Raw genomic sequence first — 16,169 nt, 5'->3', positions numbered from 1 at the left:
ACAGGAGAGGAGAGACAGTTCCTGCTGGCATGTTGGAAGGGAATGAAGCCACCAGGAGTTGTGTTTATTGAAGGTCATGGAAGAAAAGGTTCTTCAAAAAGGTATTGAAAGCAGGTGACTGTGTGAAGCACCTCAGGAAGGCTGTGAATAGGGGCAGGAGGGGAAGGTGCCAAGAGATCCGCAGTGAAGCAGATGCAGGGGATGCTGGAGCTGATACGGAGGGCAGGGAGAGGATGGGCAGGGGGCGGCCCCCAAGTGGGGAAGAGCTGGAATGATGCAGGGCACAGAGGCAAGGACAAGGAGCTTGAGAGAGATGCAGTAGAGAAAGGGGGAGTTAGTGAGTGATTGAAAAAGGCTGGGCTGATACAGGAAAAAGACAGAAAGGGATTTCAACAGCTGTGTTCTGCCTGGCTGGCAGGGAGGATGCAGAAAAGGAAGTTTTGTTTAATCATAGAATCATAACAAATAAGCAAATACCTAGCCTGGATTTTAACAGTGCAATTTGAAAGGCAGAATTTAACCCTTTACTTTGCTTTCTCTCCTCATGCAGACTTTGATTCCTGACATTGCTGGAAAGAGCTCTGGCGTTTTATTCAGATTTGCTTTCATTTCTATTGAAATTTTCTTCCTCAGCCCTGCTCATGGTAAATGTTTTCATTTCATCCTGGCTCAGAAATGCTGAGGACCCACTCTAATCTCTTTTACTCCAGCTCTGCATTGCTGTAAGCCCATCAGTAACACAGCAGTTGCCTTAAATTTTCTACAGATGTAAATGGAAGAAGCATCAAGCCCTATATTTGGATCAGGAGAGCTGACTGTGTCTTAATAGAAGCATAATGAAACCATCAAGAGTTTTCATTCAATTAGACTTTTTTTCCCTCTGGCAAATGATTATAACACATTTATGGCATAACAGGCAATTACTTTATACCCCTTGTCTGTTGACATCTTATTAAGTCTACATTTTCTGTCCCTAACAAAGAGATCAGAGATAATTGTGAGGATCTACAAGGAATGCATAAGAACTACCAGAATACATTTAAGCAGAATGAATATGTATCTGTTAGTGAGATGTGTGATATGCAGTGGCAGATTTCTCCACTCCTTTCTGCTCTGGGGACATCTCAATTACATTTTCTTTTATTTCTTCATACATTAACTTTTCCTCTGGTGTCAAGAACGATCTTTGTGCTGAGTGTGTGTGGATTATGCAATGAATTCTCTGCCTGTGAATATGAGACTGAGAGGTGCTGTGAAGGCTTCAGAGGGAAGTTTTGCCCCTGGAAGCTTTGAAGACACATGTGTCATTGGGGTTTTTTTAAACCTGTTGCTGGGAGGCAGGCAAGGCAGGGCAGGGGCAAGAACTGATGGAGTTAGTTCTGTTGTGAAGTATAGTAGGTAGTTCCAATGATGCTGGGGTTTACTTCAGCTCAATAACATTTGTTATCCAGCCTCTGAAGAACATGAACCTTCCAGTGGTGCTCTATCACCATGGGATGTCCTGGTGTGAGGCAACAGGCAGAGCATTCAGCATGAAGGGAGATGGATGGGAGCTGCATGTGCACATCCCTGAGATCAGAACACAGCCTTTGCATCAGGCTACTCATTAAAATTCTTTCACAAGGATTTTAACAGGAGAGATCATGACTTCTGAGCATCAGCCTGCAGAATCCACTCTGGTCACACACATGCTGCCACCAATCTGGGACTCACCTGTCTGAAGATCTCATAAATTTGGCAATAATTCCCCCATGAGAAACCCTTCTCCCCCTGCTGCAGCTCCCAAAAGCCCTCAGAATGCTGTTGGGTGGTGGGCCAGGAACATCATGGTCAGGGACACCTCCCACCAACCCAGGTTTCCCCAAGCCTCATCCAACCTGGGCTGAGACACTGCCAGGGATGGGGCAGCCACAGCTTCTCCAGACAACCTGTGCCAGCATCTCCCCATCCTCACTGTAAACATTTGTTTCTAATATTTAATCTAAATCTCCCCTCTTCCAGTTTAAAGCCATTATCCCTTGGTCTATCACTACAGTCTCTGCTAAAAAGTCTGTCCCCTTGTTTCTTATAGGCCACTTGGAATTATTGCAAGTCCAAGCCCAGGAAGCATCTCCCATCTGCACTGTCCTTGGCTGCTGTCACCATTGCTGAATTTCTCATCTTAGAGATGCATTATACCAGTCAGACATGAGGCCACTGGCTGTGACAAGCTGTGTGAACATGAGTGGGAGATGCATGGGTCCTTGCAAGCTGTGGATCTTCCCCAGAATGCTTCTCCCCTGGCCCTCATTGGTGCTGCAGCTCATTGCACTAGAGCTCCTAAGAACTGAGGCTCAGCTTTCTCTTTACTGACAGATTAAAAAGCAAAACCCAGTATGTACAGAGAATTTTTTTTTGCACCTGCTTGGCTTTATCCTCTGTGATTACATTCCTGTGACTGACAGGAGAAGCAGCTTCAGATCCTGACACAATTGCTTGGGAATCCTCAGCACACACCAGTCCTGCAGCATCATCCCTGTACAGTTCAGGAACCATCTCACTAAGAGCAGCTTTAAGAAGTTGTCACACAGGAGTCACCCAGAAGGTGATATCACTGAGATGTTCGATCCACAAGGATGGTGGGACAGGGACAGAGTTTGGTCCCTGCCCATTTCCATGGCAGCAGAGTCCACACCAGGACTAAGGGAAACCTGAAGGAGGTAGTGAAATCAGCAAGTGGAACTAAACCACTTCATCTGCAGTTCCAAAAGCCACAAACAGACTTTTTAACCTGAGCACCTGAGTGTTCACTCCTCTTGAGTGCCTCCTACACCTCCCTGGAGTAACTCTGAGTTACTTTTCTTCAGCCTCTTCTGAAACACCCACACATGGGTGGATTTTCATGGGAGTTAAGTTGGTGCTTCTGCTGATCCTGAGAAACCTCTTGAGTAGCAAGTGATTTATGACAAAGTCTGGGGTAAACTGATGACACGCTTGGGGTCAAGAGGGAATTGGTCCCATATATCAGATGACAGACATGCCTATCACTAGTTTAGGGATACAGTTTTTTGCTTTTAGCCATGGTACAGGTGAAAATCTTCTTCCCAATATTACCAAAGTTCTTGCTGATGGACAACAAAGGTGTGGAACACATTGAAGGTGTTAATTTAGTACACCAGAGGTGTTAAATTTGCTATTGATGTCAGAGAGGCACACAGGGACGTGTCACAACTGATGTGTCTGTGAGCACTCACTGCTGCGCTGTGAGTGTCACCAAACTGCTTGTGGTGGCAGGGATGGACTTTGGTGAAACTGTGGTCCCTTTCCAAGCCTTTGTCCCTGCGTTTCTGTGCATTCCTTCAGAGAAAACGAGTGCAAACATCTGTGCTTCTGCCTATTGTTGGCTCTTGTGTCTTCCTCCCATAGATTCAACTATTGCTTTTCTTCAGGCCCTATCTAAATTATCCATTCCTCACCCATGCCAGAGTGTTTCTAAGGCAATTATCTGGTTTTTCTTCAATTAAACACTTGTATGCTTTCTCTTTACAGAATAAATATGAATTTCATTATACCTGAATTATTGTTTAACAATACTGGGGACATGATGTCTGAATTTTGGTTCAAAATCTTGGGTCTTTATCTGAATAGCTCCTTCAACAGTAGACCTGGCCCATCAGCTCTTTAGTAAAGAGAAAGGGGGCAAATGGGAAAATAAGCTAACTAGGAAAGAAAGAAATATTCCTTCCCTTGACCTAGAAGCCTGGCAGGACTCTTTTTCAATGCAGTGTATTATGTGGTGGTTTTCACTATTGTGCATATGTTTAGTGACTGCAAAGGGAATGGGGTGGTAAAAGCTGGAATTCAAGGGAGGAAAGAAACACAGGAGGGGTTTTGTTTCTGCTTTTGTATTGAAGAGATTGCACTGGAATATACACAGGAATATATCTCCATTGTAACATTTATAATACCTTTGGCATCTCTCCATTAATATGCTTCTTGGATGACATATCTGAAAAAAAAACCCCACTTCAAACTGAGGCTGAAACCAATCAAAAAGCAGCTCTAATTACAAGCAAAAGTAAAAAGCTGCACTGCAGTGCAATGAGGGATGCAGGGGGATATCAGAGCACATGCACCTGAAGGATCCTCATCCTCCAGCTAGGGAATACATACTGGAAAAGACTTTTCCCAGAAGCTGGATTTTGAGTTACTTTTAGGCAGCTTATTTTTGCTGGGTTCCTGCTTTGCATGCAGTATCTGTACTGGCTTACAGGTAACTTTCATCACTAAATTCTGACATCTTGACCCTTGGTACCTGCTAGTGTTTAGATTCTCCATTTTAAAGACCCACTGGGGAATGTACCTAAAAAGGCTGATGTGTCACTATGTACTCTGAACATTATTTCCTTCCTATTGTCCCCTGGCAGATTATCCAACTTGCAGACAAATCACTTCTGCATATAGACACAGTGCAAGCAATATAGATGGAGAGGGCATGGTACAGAGCCACAAAAATGCCTCTTTACTCTTTCTGAGTCTGCTCAAGTTTCTGCACACCATCCAGTTCAGAGCTGGCTTTATTTTGTTATGAAGCTCACAAAAAGCAGCCTCATAGTGAGCAGACATGGCCATGCTCCTCCTTAGTGCAGGGCAAACTCCTACTTCATCTTGCTGGAGGTTCCCAGATGTGTCACCAATGTACCTTATAATGAGCAACATTCCAGGCTGGATCTGCACAAGAGCCAAGAGGACACAGTTACTCACCTGTTGGTTTTAAAATATTACAGGAAGACCATGAAGGCAGAACTTGGTTCTGATGGAGGATGCAAGAGTAAATGTGCTGCTTCAGTCATGGTCTCCCTGGGTCTCCACGAAGGCAAAAGTTGATGACGAGGAAGCTTGGTTTCCAGAAGGTGAAATATAGCCCTAAATCTCACACCATGATAAGCAACAGGTGGCATGGTTAAGCCACAGGAGGAAAAAAGAAAAGGATATGAAGGTAAATGGAAATCTTAAGCTTGTAATTGCTGCAGGTTTATGAAACAGGACAGTCTATATGAGTGAAGACACAAGCCAAGAAGAAATAAAGCTGAGGGAAGAGAGAATTTTCAGTATACAATATACTTATTTAGTAAGCATGGCATCTCCCATCGTATTTCCTTTCTGTGTTCAGGTATTTGGTGTTATTTTTAAAGTTTGTTGCAATGTTTTTATTCCAGCCCCCATATGGTCAAAGGCAGTTTGGAATCTTGAGTATTTGGTATTAGAGAAGTATTCAGTGCATTAAACTGAACACACAGTAAATGTTTAATTATCTGCCCTCATCCTTCAGCATCAGTCCTGACCTGCTGGAGTCCCTTTGCAATTGCAGTATGGATTCCTGTGCAAAAGAATTTGAAATACAGTTCCTGGGCACAAGAGAATTGGTACAGGGGATAAATGCACAGCCTGAGACCCAACCCAGGAGCCAAGCCTCAGCCAGACTCAGAGAGGAGCTGAAGTAGAGCCATGGGAAATGCCTGCACTTCAGGTCTCACTGTTCAGTACTGCACAGATCACACTGGATGAGCATTTCTGTGAAAGCATCCATGAAAAGAATGAACCAAGTGCTTACCAGGAGCCTACTGGGGACTCACTCTTGTAATATTTAACCACAGGCTAGAGAATAAAAGCCTCCAGGTGAGCCTACATCAGACATCTTCAATGGCTCATACCAACCCCGTTTCCTCAGGGACATGTTTTGTTTATATTACAATGAAAGTCCAACTCATTTACAAGGTGTTTAGTCTCTTTTAAAGGCTTTTAGAAGCAAGACATGTGGCTCAAGTTAATTCTGTCCTTGGCTCTGTAATAATCCCAGTAAAGAGAATAATTTCGTTGGTTATCTACCAGCCATTGCAAGCTCTGTTTTTGAGTGGATGCTGAAGTGCTCAAGAAGTCCAGAACACCTGGGTATCACTTGGTAGATACAGCACCCAGAGCCCAGATGACTGACAACCAACCTTTACATGAAAAAAAAATAAAAAATCCAACTTTATTTTTCTTTGTCGAAGTGATTATTGATTGGCTTAAGGCAAAGCTGGTGGGTAACCATATGGGGATGTCTGTTATACAACTGGATTAGTGTTTGCACCTAGCTGCACTCCATCTCCATCTTTAGGATCAATAGAAGATGATAAAGAATGACTAGCCTTGCAGCTTCATTGTATGTTGTAATTCTTCAGCCATACAGCAAAAAGAAATTGAGAAACTAATGAGGAGATTTAGAAAAATGACTATTATATCTAAAAATGGCATTCCATTGTTTCCTAGAGTGAGGGAGTATTTAGCAGTAACCAGCAACACAGGACAATCAAACATAGAATCTTATTTAGTTCAGCTTGCTTTCCAGGAGATGCCTCTACTGCATAGAAAATGCAAAATCTTAAATGTAACTTTGGCTTAAATGCAATCTTGGCTGTAACTTTGGCTGTAAAAATTGTCAGAAAATGAGAGCAATTTCTTTCTTAAAGGATGGAGATGAACGGATTCCACTCAAAACCACAAATTTATAAAGACATTATAAAGTTTTTCTTTATTAAAAAAAAATATATACTACCTTCCCTTCGTTCAGCTTTCAAAATACAGCACAGGGATTTTCTTTTCTGCTTTAAAATGAATATGGGAAAATAGATTGTGGTACAAAAGAACCCCCTACCTTCTAATATTAGAGACGGCTTGGGTTACTAATCCCTGTTTCTAGGAGCAGATGCTGATTGTGCTGTTAATCAAAGCAAATCATTAGGCATTAATTACACTTAGTAACAGAATAATTGCTTGGTTTGCTTAAACTCTGCTAGGAATGTTTTTTTTCTTCCTTGTGAGTAGGATAAGCTTATTTAAATTATGTCATGTGCACACTCACAAAACATAATGAAAGTAGAGCAAAATCTGGTTTGTTTTGCAGGTGCACTGTTGAGCTGATCTTGGAAACAATGTCAATGGGTTCATTGACACAGTTTAAGAAGAGATGAGTCTTAAAGATGTTCTGGCAGAAGGTAAGGTTGATGTGATACAGTTCATAAATCTTTTATCCTAAGTGGTGGAAGTGCAGTCAACAGGGGTTTTTTCTGCTTTCCCAGGCAGAGGTTTGAATGCTGAGTGATCAGCCCCTCCACTGCAGTATGGAAGGGGGAGTTGGTGAAATATGCCCCTGGTGTTATTAGAATACCTGCTTTGATCAAATACAGCAGTAAATAAAGATGAGGATATTATCATCTTTAGAATATTATATATATATTCTGTGTATAGAATATATCATATATATGGGTTTGGGGGTTTTTTATTTTATTTTTTTTATAAGGGCATGTAGCAATAGTACAAGAGGTAATGGCTTTTAAATGGAAGAGGATAGATAGAGGTTTGACATTAGGAAGAAATTATTCACTATGAGGGTGCTGAGCTCCTGTGCCAGGTTTCCCAGAGAAGCTGTGGCTGCCCCATCCCTGGCAGTGTCTCAGCCCAGGTTGGATGGGGCTTGGAGAAACCTGGGCTGGTGGGAGGTGCCCCTGGTCACGTAGGGGGTTTGGAACTAAATGATCTTTAAGGTCCCTTCCAACCCAAACCATTCTATCTGTAAGAGTTCATTTAATTTTTTTATTTGATTTTGTTATTTTCGTGTCTTTCTGTCCATCTGGTGCTAGACAGATAAGGTTGGGTGTGACCAGGACCATGCCTGTGGTACCCACAGCACTTCCAAATGCTCAGGAGAGGTAAGGGCTGAGCTCAGGATGGTTACAGCTCCAGTAGGATTATATATATACACCTTTGGTTAAACATCCACATGAACAGTGTTGGCTTTTCCTGCCAATAGGCCTAGAACAACCACATCTACCAATTCTAGCAAGACATCTAAATATTTCTGACTATCTTTTGCAAGAAAAGCTGATCAGCAAGATATGAATAGAGTCAAGATCAGATGGAGTATTTTGTTTTCTATGAATACTGCAAGGTTCACCAGATGCATCCAGAGTCACAGAATTTAGTTTTCAGATTGTCATTTCATCTCCTACATTTTGTACACAGTAAAGAAATCTAGTTTTTAAGTACTTGTAAGAAAAATGTTTCTACTGACCCCAGACATCCATAAACCATTTTCCTCACGGGAAACTACACCTCTCCTGCAACACAGAAGAAAGGTAATATTTCACAAGGTTAAAACCTGTCATAAAACCTTCCATCTCCTGCACAGCTTTCATCACAGCTTTCAGTGGCAGCAGTGGAGTCAGTGCCCTGGGTGCTCCCTCCCAATGCCATAACCCCAGAACCTTAGAGCCAGTCTGAACAGTCCTTGTAGGCAGCACAGCAGATATTAATCATAAGAAGATGTTTTCAGATGAGACCTTGAAAAGAAACATGCAGAGGCCTTTACAAAATCCCTCCCTGTCACTAGACACAGGAATCAATTTTGCAAGTGACAAGTTCAGCTTTTATGAAGGAGTGGGAGAAGGTGACAAGGTATGAAAAGAGGGAACAGAGACAGACTAAGTCAACAAGACAGGCTGGATGCATCCTGAGATGAGTCCTGCTTATGCATTACTCAGATCATAATTCAGCTTTATCAGAATCGTGACAGCAGATACCAAGACTACAACCTTTGTGTAACAGGCACTCAGCTCACTCCCAGTAAGAGATTAATCATGCCCTGTTCCATGTGCACTCTAAACAACCAAAAGATCCACCAGCACAACAGAAGCTGTGTCATATTAACTAACAGCTCATTTCTTTCTCCACTTGTTCAGCCTACTACAAAACATTATCTCTTCTTACAGACCTTGCAGCACATAAAAATAATAATGATGATGACAAAGCCATTATTTACATGTTAATTTTTACCTGTGGGGACAGAAATACAGGAAGACTGGTGACTGGCCTGCGACAGACCCAGGTCTCCAGAGGCTAAATGAAACAAATAAATTTGGAGCTTGGCCACTGACCTTAATAAAATCTGACCAGCCCCAGAAATGGTGACACAACATTTATAGTTGTTCTAATTAGAAAAGTGTTTAATGGCAGTAATGCATAAAAATGTTGGTGGCTTTCCATTCAGTCAGGAATTTATTTAGGCTCTGCACTAGCATCACACCTTCCTGTATCCACGTGTGCTTTGGGAAGGAAGAGGAGGAAATGCACAAGACCCTTATCTTCCCAAGGTTCAGAGAAGTATCAGAAGTGTTACTGTACTGAGTCAACACTTTGGCTTCTTATTAAGCAAACTCTTTATATGAAACAACTTGATCATATGGTAAAGTTCAGCCCTTTTGGATAACTGAACTCAGCTGGTACCTCTGGCTGTCATAAGGAGACAGAGAATGAAGCAAACTCAGAGCTGAGGGCATTGGGTCCCATCCATCACTAAAACTCCACCCCAGTGACACAGTCATCCTCCATCCATGATGCTCCCAGTGTCCTTGCATTCCTGACAATGCAAACTGAAGAATCTGGCCAGACTTGAGTCCTGCTCTGGCAGTGAGCAAGCAGCTCAGATGCAGAAATCAATCTGAGCAGAGCCTGTTGGGCTGGAGCAGTGCCTGGATGAAGTGCAGCCCAGTTCACAAACCAGGAGCAACCACTTGGAGTGTTCAGGTCAAGGCTGCAGCACAATGAGGCTCGTTGTAAGCAAACACCAAATGAAAAGATACTTTATGCTGTGGTCAAACCAGGCTGGTGTGGTGCAACCAAGTGCCAGGGCTGGCACTTTGTACACCAGGCTATTACATCAGTGGAAGGATTTGGAGACTCAGGCATTGATTGCTGCTTCAGGAGTTTCAGAGTTCTTTGCCTCTCTCCACCTCAGCAATGGTTTTATTGGCAATGTCTTTAGTTCAGCATCTCCTCAGATCACTGCTCATGTCAGTTGATGTAATCAGCCACTGAGGCCCTAACAATGAGCTACAAAAGCAGGGAGGAAGCCGAGGTCCCTGGCCAGCTGTACTTAGCCCTGTCCTCAGGGCAGTGCCCAATACTGGCTGGAGCCACTGCACAGCAGGGAGGAGGCACTGAGGAGGTAAAAGCTCTTGGGTCAAAGAAAAGTGACTCAGCTGGAATTAACAGGACCCATTTGGGGATGTATTTTCCCACCTAGTGTTCCTTCTTCACGCTTCCTGATCCTGTTCTTCTACAGATACCCTGCTTCTGGCTTATTTTCTGCTTTCCTGCTTGTCCTCCCTTGCCTCAACCTCTGTTTAAATGCCCTTCCTTTCACCTTGAAAGTGTCTGTCAGGCTGCTCTAGATCTGATGCCACAAGCAGTAACTAACACTGCATCCAGCCAAGTGACACGCTCAGCATCCTGAGAGCTCACCAGCAGTGAGGCTGGAGCTGCCATAAGTAAGTTTAGTGAATCACATCTACTTCCCCAGAATTTATTTCCTCTCACAAGGGATGGAAAAAAAATGAAACTGGTGGCCTGAAACGGTGGCCCAAGGCTGCAGGCCCACTCTGGCTTTTCACCCACTGCTGCAGGTGACAGCAGGGTATGACCCCCTTGTTTTTCACAGCATTCTGTGACACCCTGTGTATAACGTAATAGAGAAGAGAATTGCAGGGGTTGAGGTTTTGTTTCTGCTCCTGATAATAAACAGCAAAATCCCCCCTGACTCTGCTGAAATAAACTCAGGCATTACCTGACCCACCACTGACATCAGAAGCTTCCCAAACTCGAGACACCTCTGTGCCAGATGGATGGCTGCCTTTTTGCCTTCCCCAGCAGCTGCCAGAAGCTGTAAGTGCAGACTGCAGTAATGACAATAAAAATTACCCCAGCGGAGATGTTATTTATTACAGAACAAAATAAGGCCAACTTCCCAGGCCACATACCTGGCAGATTGCTGTTGACTGCAGCATCTTTGCACTGACTGGCGCTGCCCTGCTCACTGCTGAGCTCCTGGGATAAAAGGAAAGATGCCCAAGGCTGGGCTGTGCACACCTGTGCCACGGATCTGCCTTCCTCACCTTGAATCCAGCTCTGAAAGCACTGGAGCATGCAGACACTGATTAATCTTACCCACAGGCTTACAGACAATCTGGGGAGAAGGAGGAATAAAAGCTTTATGTCTCTGGCACTGACAGTCTGTCTTTTTTTCCCCATGTCTTTTCCCTTCTTGCTGTTTGCCTCTCTCTCCCTCATCAGATTTGCTCTTTCATCCATCTTTTCAAGACTGACATGCACGCTCAACACTGAAAGCTGCTGGTTTTCAGATTTTATAAATTTCTCCCAGCTTAAGCTCCTGATGACAAGTCTGCTCAGGGTACAGATTGTCAGGAACATCGATCTAGTGGAAAGGGCCCAGTTTCAATTTGGTGCCCGATGCCTTCACAAGACACCCTAACAAAACCTGGCCAGTGAGAAGAATTCCCCTTTATTTCCAGCTATCATGTTTTCCACATGCCCAGTATTTATTGTAAGGCTTTTTCTCCTCTGAAAATGGCATGGGACTTTGCTTATTCTTTATTATTTTAGTTGATATTTTCTTTTAAATGAGTCCTACAGGCTTGATGGAACAGACTGATTGGTACTGAGTGGCACTAAGCAATCATAACTCCCTCCCAGTGGCTTCACTGGAAACCAGACACACTCAGGACCTGTAGGAAGCACTCAGCATCTCGTGATCCAGCCCAACATTGTCTGTCCTGTCTTCTTAAACTGTAAAACATTGAAGGCTTGGACTCTCTTCCATTGTGCATAACACAACGGGACCTTAAATGAAGCTGTACCCTGTGGACACTCCTGGAATATAAATGATAATCTCTGGACAGGTCTCCCAGCTTTAACTAAAAGTAATTCAAACCCATGCTTACTGTCAGAGCAGAAGGGAGAACAGAAAGGACTGCTCCTAAATCAATCTTCCCAGTTGTAACAGCAGTGACGTTTCCCCAGCTAGGAATATTTACACAAAATTCACCCAGTTCTCACATGGGGTGAATAAAAAAGTCAACCTGGTTTTTTTTTTATTTAGGAGCAACTGACTGCCTAAGACTCAGTTTTATTAGCTGACTCCTTTCACAGTTCCTGAACTCTCAGACTTATCTGTAAGAATTATTTAACAATTATTGCAATGATTTAGCAAATATTGCACTTATAGCATAATGCAGCTATATATGATTATATTATAAAAGTATCTATAAAAGTAGAAGAGGCTAATAGAAGCACACCTTTGCTCCAATAACAGCTTCAGCACAGGAACTTGCAGAGATCTAAATATTTCCAAAACACCACAAGTTTTCATGAGACACTCAGCACAGTATTTTTACTTTTAAAGAAATACCACAAACTGTTCTCTGCAGTCCTTCTACAAAACTTAACAAGGACCAAGAATTTTACCAAGTCTGAATAGAAGTACATGACAAATGATCCCATGGCATTAACCTCATAAAAAGTGGAGAGATGCATTTGAGGTTTGTAGTTTACAAAGACAATATGTAAGCACTGACCATCAGCTGTCAGCCCTGATACAATAATAATATCAGTTAACTTAACTATTGCTGAAGCTCTGGAAGAAATCACTAACCCAGCAGCACTCCCTTGTCAAAAACATCACTAAAACTGACAACCTAAGCCACAAAAGACAGAAAACAGAAATTCAAATCATTATTTTATTTCATGCCAATACTTGCAAATGATAAAAACACTCTGCCCGACCTCTGACAATCTACTTTATTCCAGTCGTGTCAGCTCAGATAAAACTCAGCAAAGGGAACTGAAATACATACAGGATCCACTGGAGCATTTCCTTTTTCTCGTTGTGATGTAAAGTGCTCTGTGCTCCAGTGCTGCCACTGCAGAGTGTGAGCTCCCTGCCATGAGCAGCAAAGCTCCATATGCTGCTGCCATACTCCAGCTCCTGGGAAAGGGGCATTTACATACTGGAAAAGACAAACCCCAGCCCTCTGCTTTTGCTGAGCATCACAGAGATGCTCAAGGTAACACTTAAGCCATTTTTGGTAACACAGGAATTCTTCTGTTTAGCTCAGCCTCTGCCTTCCTCCTTCTCCAACATCAGCACCTGGACACTAAGGGGTGGTGTGTATGGATGTGCCATGCCCCAGCAACCCCAGGATATTGTAATGACACAGGCAGAAGGGAGCTGATCTGTAACTCATCACTGATGCAGCATTTCTGATTCTTCAGAAAAGAAACTCTAGTGGTCCCTTGGTGCTAGCACAGACACCTCTTGCCAACCATTATTCATCATTAGTCATCATCCCACTCTACTCGGTGCTTGCCAGAGAATTGTGCCTGGAGTATTGCATCCAGCTTTGGTCCCTGCTGTACAAAAAGGATGCAGACAGGCTGGAGAGAGCCCAGAGAAGAGCCAGGAGGATGATCAGAGGACTGGAGCACCTGCCATGTGAGGAGAGGCTGAGAAGATTGGGCTTGTTCAGCCTTGGGAGGAGAGGGCTTAGAGGAGACCTTATTACCATGTTCCAGTACTACAAAGAAGATGGAGACTCCCTGTTTACATGGAGCCCCATGGACAAGACAAGGGGCAATGGGCACAAGTTGCTCCTGGGGAGATTCCATTTGAGCAAAAAAGGTAAATTGTTCACCATGAGGACAGTCAGACATTGGAATGGTCTCCCAGGGGAAGTGGTGGATTCCCCCACTTTGGAAAGTTTGAAGTCTCAGCCTGAGTGGGTGCTGGGACATCTCAGATAAACAATAATATTGGAAGAGTTGGACCAGATGATCCTTGAGTTCCCCTCCAACCTGACATTCTGTGATTCTATGATGAATATTTTAATTTCTTTTACGTGGATGTGTAGCTCTTGGAAATACTCCTGTTGACAACCAAGAGAATAAACATCCTTTACATGCTCACAGATGATCCAGCAGTTCAGGCATTAGCAACAGTTCCAGAAGACCTGAGCTAATATTTTTGTTTGTGATCCTGTTTGCTAAACCTGTGGGAAGTGTAAAACAATCCAACCTTCCCCAGCAATTGGACCCCAGACTCAGTTCCTTGTTATGTTCCTGGGGATTGAGAGATGCTCAGTGACTGTGCCAATAAAATCAACTAATGCAAACGGATACATTCCAGTGCAACACAAGTGCATCCCATTGATAAGCACCAGGAATATCTCAGAACTACTTAAAAGAGTGATAAGAACAATTATACTCTTCTGTCCACCAAATTATTGGGGGTTTTTAGCAATTCTTCATAAAATTGTCATTACAATTGCTGATTTTGGTACAGCTCTGCCTACAAGTTACAACACCACTATATTTTTACCACATAAGGCACCACCCACTCAGCAAATTGTAATTTTTAGTCACTGGGATTAATTTGTAACTCACAAACGAGAAATACAATGAGCAACAACATCAACCCCACAGTGTAGAGTCACTGTCACAGTTCTCAGGTCTCTGAAATTAGCCTAAGGCAGAAAAAAACCTATCCAACAGCCACCACTCTGGCTCTGTGATCAGGATGCTTCTCCTGTGCTAGCAAAAAAGCTGACTGTTACTTTGAGACCCAGTAAGAGCACAGTCCAAAGTAAAGTGGATGTTTACATAAAGTCATGACCTGCTCCAAAGAACCAGCTTCTTCTCAGTGTTCTGGGTGGATGGGCATTGAGGGTTTAAAAGCACCTCTGAGGGGCAGTGTTCATGTTCCACACCATCTGTGATTGACATCTTTTTTAGCAGAACTCCACTGCTCTTTGTCCTCTGATGATGAGTCACAAGAATTAGTTCAAGGTGGGAAAAAAAACTACCTAAGAGGCTGCATTCTGCATGGCAAAACAGCAGCAGTGGCAAAGGATGGGTGCTCAGAGCTCTCCTTTACCATCTCACCTCTGAGATTACACTGGTAATAACTGGGATCTTTCTGAGGGCCCCTTCCAGCTCTCAGAAGGGAGAAAAAAGAAACAGGGAGTAAAATAAAACAGGCAGATGCATGTGAGAACTCCTTCAGTATATGTAACTGTGAGAAACAACCGGTGAAGTGTTTACAGAAAGACTTCCAAGTAAAAAAAAAAATCAAACAACCCTCAAAAAAACCCAAACAAAAAAACCAAACCAAACAGCCAAACAATACCTTGAAGTATGTGCTTTATCTGGTACCATTTGTCAACCCACAAGGCACAAAACTGTGGCACACACCAGTCCTGCTTGTGTACTGGGTCCAGTGCTTCAAAGGCTCAGCACCTCCCTGAAATGTAATGGAAATTTACTAACAAAGGATTTAGTGGATAATTGTTAGGAAACATTTTTAGCCACTACTGATGCCCGTGGCTTCTAGACTTGAGTCCTTTGCAGCCGTGGCAGTGAGTGACATCACTGATCACAGCATCCTGCATTTTGTGGAAATAGTAAAACCAGCCAAACACGTGCCTGGAGAAAAAGAAAAAAGCAGCAAGAGACCAAGCTTAGCTCAAGGCAGAAGGGAGCAGATAAGAACTGCAAGCTCCAAACTGAGTTTCTCTATGGACTGTCAACTACCAAGCTTCATGGACTGTCAGCTCCCAAGTTTCCCACCAGTCACAGCAGCTGGTTCCCCACTAGCAAGAACTTCTTTTCCTCAGCCCTGTACTACTTCTGATTTTGCCCAACTCAAATCTCAGAGGATAAGGGAGTTATTATTCCTGTGCTGTGTGAAATAATATTATGGCTGCTTTATGGATTGTGGTACAATACAGAGAATAAAGTTCACGTTATTCAAACATTTGACATTATTTCTCCTGGGGAATAATAATAGTTAAAATATTTGCCTTCTGAGTATGTTTAAACATTCTATTAACATGGGAAAGTCCATCTTTATATGTTTTCTTTTATACCTTTTTTTGGCAGCATCTTTTGGTTTTAGTGAAACCAAACACAAACTATTACTGCTGAATTCAAGTGATTACTGAAAAGAAGAAAATCTGGGATGTAGCAAAGTGGGGGAAACTTTACCTTTCCAAAGGTAATGTGTTGCAAGTGCTAAAAAAGAGCATCATCTTCACATCAAATCAAGCAAGGTACAGGATTAGAGAAAGAGTGTGCCAAGAGGCAATTTCTCAGCAAGATGTTAGCATCAGAACACAAAGTGATGTGTCTGGAAGCAGAACTGCTGAGCTGCAAACAACCTGGGTGTGAGTCAGAGAATATTAGGACAGTGCCTGTCCACCAGGAACACAGACTTGATTGCATGTGACTTGTGTCAACTCTGG

This window comes from Calypte anna, chromosome 5A (genome assembly GCF_003957555.1).
Source record: "Calypte anna isolate BGI_N300 chromosome 5A, bCalAnn1_v1.p, whole genome shotgun sequence".
Classification (NCBI taxonomy): domain Eukaryota; kingdom Metazoa; phylum Chordata; class Aves; order Apodiformes; family Trochilidae; genus Calypte; species Calypte anna.
Note: the sequence above shows the minus strand (reverse complement) of the source record.